This window comes from Helianthus annuus, chromosome 10 (genome assembly GCF_002127325.2).
Source record: "Helianthus annuus cultivar XRQ/B chromosome 10, HanXRQr2.0-SUNRISE, whole genome shotgun sequence".
Taxonomy (NCBI): domain Eukaryota; kingdom Viridiplantae; phylum Streptophyta; class Magnoliopsida; order Asterales; family Asteraceae; genus Helianthus; species Helianthus annuus.
The window spans coordinates 117660078-117665368 of record NC_035442.2 but is presented as its reverse complement, the minus strand read 5'-3'; the positions used below and the strand labels follow the sequence as shown (position 1 = coordinate 117665368).

Sequence of the window (5291 nt, the reverse complement as noted above, 5' to 3'; positions counted from 1 at the left end):
AATTGTGGTGTTTAGGTTTTCTCATTGATAGTTACTTTGGTTCAATTTGGTGCCAATGGTTATGGCTGAAATGGTAGGGTTTTTTATTTTTCTTTTGCGTCAAACAGTGTTTAAACACTTCCTGGTTAGGGTTACATGTGCAAGGTTTTGGATTTGATTTAGTGAATCAATGATGGTGATGGTTAAAAGTTTTGTAGTGGTCCATAATGAGGTGGTTGATGTTGGTAGTAAGGTGCTGGTTACAAGGTTTGTAATGGTTCATGATGAGGTGGTTGATGTTGGTAGTGAGGTGATGGTGAAGAGTGATATGAGTTGACGACAATTGTTGTATACGGTGCAGTCGGACTAACATTATCTTGATCTGTTTAGAACACGAAACTCACACACCTACTAATTGTATCCATATATCTACACATATTGATGATCATGAGATAGAACCTTTAACCTCATCGGGAGTCACACTTTCTATCACACATTGCTATTGCTCGTCTACAACCTATGAGTTGTGCGATGATTTTTTATTGATTATAATAATAGTTATTGTATTAATAATCATAATAACAATTTAAATGTATGACATGACAATTATGAAAGTAAAATAATTCAAAAGTAAAGATTTATACAGGTACATATTATACTATGGGGTATGGGGCGGGGGTTGGGGCGTGGGTTGGAGAAAAACGCACAAGTCATCACCCCGGGTGGGTTTGGGTTTGGGTGTGGCCACTTGGGCGGGAGTTTAAGGCCGAGCGTGGGGCGGGGCTACCACATGACATGGCGGAACATCATTGGCCAAGAGCACTAGCCATTTGAAATTGGTTTTTTTTCCACGCCACCCAACCCACGCCCCACCATACCCTTTTGAAATTGGCTTTTGGTCTTGGGTGTCCTATAGTCCACGTGTCACATCATGCCTCTAACCCATACCCCATCATACCCCACGGTCTTGTATAACTCATAGTTACCACAAATATTAACGATAGACAAATTGTATAATATAAAATTGCTTGGCATGTTACAGAGTTTGTCCTTGTCAAAAATCCAAATAATTGTATAATATAAATTCAATTATACGTACAGACCCCCAAGGATGATTACTTCGACAACAATATCCCATTATTCTCAATTAACAGTGGACTAACTTCCATGTTTCTGAAAATAAGTTATTATCCATTCATATATATTTCACCTTTACAAACAATGTTTTCAGAACTGGATCGGACGTTGAACTGGTTTTTTTACCGGTTCAATGGTCCGATCGGTCGGACCAAACGTAAAAACCATAAGGTATCATAAATGTTATAAAAATTAATAGGGTTAAATCTGAAAAATATATAAAAAGCAACTGAAATAATATAATAAAATAAAATTGACACTCTTGTAATTTTCAATACTAAAAAACAATTTATCAGCCGACGAGCCGGCTACACATAAAAAAAAATCCTAAAAATCGTCTAACCTTTTGATAGTCGTTTGTATCCATCGGTAACATGTTACCGATAGATTATTGACGCTTAAAAGAAAAAAAAAATAAATCTATTATTTAAAGATCGTTAGTAACCCTTCGGTAAATATCTTGATGAATGTTCTGTATGTGATCTAGTCGGTAAAATCCAGTAGTGAAACTTTTACCCATGTATGGGTTTTTCACGAAACTTCACCAACGGATTAATGACAGGGCAAACCACATGAAATCATCTTATTTGTTTTTTTTTTAAGCTAATAATTTTAAACAACTAAATTTTATAATTTTATTGATAAATGGCGCAATGTAGCAGCAAGAAGCTAGTACACCATAATAATATTTCTAACGATGTTAATTCCGTCATATTCTTTATCTATAATAACGTGTCGGTCTTCATCCTTTTTGAAACCTTAGATTCCGATGTTGTGTGGTTGTTAAATACTTTTTCATTATGTGATCTCCATAGAAACCAAATGGTAGCCAGGATAATACATGTCATTAACTATTCTAATGTTCCCGTTAAAGTCAAAGCTTCCTACTTTTAATCTCCACCTTTGGATCAAGTTGAAATTAAATCATGGCCGTAATAATTCACAAAAACCTTCTAGAAGGGAAGGTTGGAAACGGTTTTTGATTCCTTCAATTTCTCCCCCACATCGGAACCCAGCAGTTATATCACCCTCTCCTGGTCCCAACACCACCGCCATTCATCACAACGACTCCTCCATCAGAGGAGCCTCACCCCTCTGCGATTACATCTCCTATTTCTATGAACCCTCAATCGCCAACTACTACTGACCATCCTCACAACCTCATCGTCCGTTGCTCTCGACACCACCGTATCGAAATCGTATGACTCTTTCCCGCCGGTCTAGAAGATGTCTGGAAGTTCCATTTCAACGATTATGTTGATTTTCTGGCGTTAGTTACGGTGGATACGGTTCAGGATCTCAGCGCAAGGGGAGGTAATGCCAACTATATATGCGAAATTGGGATTCTGTTCTGGTCAATCGTTTTTTTCATATTTTGATTCTAGGGTTCATATTTGGGATTCAGTTGTTAATGCTGGTACCGATGCTTGGGAAGAGGTGGAAAGATCTGACGACATAAATTAGCACGATGACCAGCCCGGGTAACTCACACTTTCAATAGGTTACAGTTGCCTCTAAAGATTTCTGTTTTTACAAATCCAATTTCAGTTTTGTTGAGTGATTAGTGCGATATCAATTAGGGCTATTTTAATCCTAGCTTCTTGACTTTTTTTGGATTACAAGTATATCTATTGTAAACCTGAGCTTGTATATATCACAGTTAGAGTATAAATATTAGATTTTATAGTAATAATTTGTATGTTCTACTTACGGTGATTGTAGGTTCTCGTATTACCTTCTTTAATTACAAGCCTCTAATTGGTTGGCTACATTGTGCTGAGATGGTTGCATATAATCTGCAGGCCAGCATTAGTTTCTACTTGTACAGAATAATTTGACTGTTATTTAGCTGACATTGTCAACCTCTATTTGTTTCTCAAAGTTTATTCACTGAATCTCTTTTTCTATTGATTGATTGCAATGCATTTCAGCTCGCGTGATTTGTAATTTCGTGAAGGCTCCAAAGAAAAGTGTTAGGGGAGTCGCAACTAAGAAGAAAATTGTATGATTACTAAGTGATTGGTTCATATATCTATGATTAGTTATGTGTTCAATTCATGTTTTTAATTTAATGTATATGCAATCCAGGTAAAGGTTGTGAACGAACCCAAGGCCGAAGTAATTTAGGATAGATGGAGCATTGCCGAGAAGATTTGGGAAGAAATCTTCAATTTCATCATCAATTGACTCACACTTATCGTTCATCATCGACCATCGTATACAGGTTTGGCCTTCGATATCATCTTTAGACTTAATATGTTGATAGTTTGGTCGGATTTTCATTTTAATTTTTGCACAGTGTTGTTCATGGTTAAAGTTAAATGTGTCATTGGTTCTAATTGATAACATCTCTACACATTGTAATTTAATCATAACAGTTATTTATTTGTTGTGAATGAAACAAGTTAATGTGCCAAGTGTATTTAATTTTTTCAGTGCCAATGTGGTTGGCAATGATGCCGCTCTCTGCAAGAAGGAATATCACTATAAGCTTACGCACGACTGGAAATGTGGGAATGGTGAATGGTTTTTATGGAATTATGTTTTATTGCAAAGAGCCAATTTATGATGACAATGAGCATCGGTCAATCGCACCTACAGATCTAAAAAGTCATTTTTACAGGTTTATCGGGTATTCGGATGTGCGTGTTATCAAAGTACTCTATGCTTTTGTTGTGTTTATATAATTATTGTTCTTTTGTTATACAGGTTCCTATGACCCGTTTAAGAAAGCGAGTTGCTACGCGTCAACCTCAGCTGCCTACTATAGACAAAGAAATACATGTAAGAATCATAGTTTTATGCTAATATTACAGTGACATAAATGTTAGTTTTAAATGACTATGGTAAGTGTGACTAAATTACCTGTTATCAAAGCAATCTTTGCTTTTGTTAGAGTTTATATAATCACAATTGTTTTGTTATACAGGTTCCTCTCACCTGTTTAAGAAAGCGAGGTTCTACGCATATGAAAGATTCCCTGAACACATTTGATGAAGTTGACATGTAAGTTTAGTCATGGTAAAGTGGGTGGGTTGGGCGGGTTTGGGTACGAGTCAGGATGGATTCGGGTCAGAGTGGATCTGGATCAAAACGGGTCAGGAGCAAAATGTGTTCGGGTCAAAATGGGTTTGGTGCAAAATGAGTTCGGGTCAAAACAGTTTTGGAGCAAAATAAGTTCTTGTCAAAATGGGTCCTTTAAAGAAACTATCAATTTGTATTCCAAGTATCATGTCAGCTAACGGTGCAGCGAGTGGTTGTAGCGGGGACGGTCGTTGATAAACTCATTTTCATCAGAGAGTAGAGACGTTGTGGGGTGAGTTACGTTAGTGCAATCGTGGGTTGAGTTAGTAGGTTACTTGCAGAAGATACTTATGTCATATGAAACTAAACTTACAGAAGATACTTAGTAATGAAGGTGGGGGCTGGTGTTTATCGACTACCATATTTGAGAGTCAGTGGACCCGAATTTGGTTTTATAATTAGCCTTTTATCTTATCTTCCACCGGGGGTGGCATAATACATGAGTTGGGCATGTAAGGTAATTGGTCATAATAGGTTTTTGATCAGTATGAGTGAACCGCCAAATGCTATTGTTTTATATAGTTATTGGTTGGTTAAATATGATTATAAAGCGATGTTATTATAATCATAATTTGAATATTTTTTAAATGCATTTTGGTTGTTATTTAGCTGACATTGTCATTACACCATTAATATACCCGTCCACCGGACGGGTATAGAACTAGTTTTGGTTAGTCGCACCATGTGTTAATCTCAACCAAAGTAACACGGGTTCAAGTCTTCTTATAAAGTAGCTAATAATCTAATATGTGGATTTTATAAGAGTAGATTTTATGGGAAGCCGTTCAAAGAAAAACAAGAGATTCAAATATCAAAGAATGCAGGATTTAACATTGCGTAGCGATTAGTGAAAACTAGATTAATAATTAAACGTATTAAAACTAAAGGTTTAGTAAATTTACTTTAATGAATTGAACTGTTACCAAAAAGATTAAAAAAAAAATTATACGAACCGTGGAAACCATTTGTCGAAATTGATGAAAGTTGACTGGTTGTCCAATTTGAAATATATACGGTCTGGTTCATGATTTGATTTTAAAGATTTATGGTTGTAGTTTGAAACTTTGAATTGACTGTTTAACATGCATTAT

The 5291-nt window shown here is 36.0% G+C and overlaps 1 long non-coding RNA gene across 7 annotated transcripts; it reads left to right on the top strand.

The window, feature by feature from the left end:
- The first annotated feature begins 1898 nt into the window (after positions 1-1898).
- On the top strand, positions 1899-4808 carry LOC110884953. Of its 7 annotated transcripts, none has more exons than XR_004870180.1 (7): positions 1899-2430; positions 2522-2597; positions 2839-2938; positions 3048-3118; positions 3205-3340; positions 3553-3900; positions 4046-4808. It is a non-coding gene; the product is annotated as an uncharacterized LOC110884953 (long non-coding RNA). The 7 variants fall into 7 exon arrangements; XR_002561768.2 differs by lacking the exon at positions 2839-2938 and having other exon boundaries at positions 1915-2430; positions 3553-3739; positions 3826-3900; XR_002561766.2 differs by lacking the exon at positions 2839-2938 and having other exon boundaries at positions 1916-2430; positions 3553-3748; positions 3826-3900.
- The last annotated feature ends 483 nt before the right edge of the window (positions 4809-5291 follow it).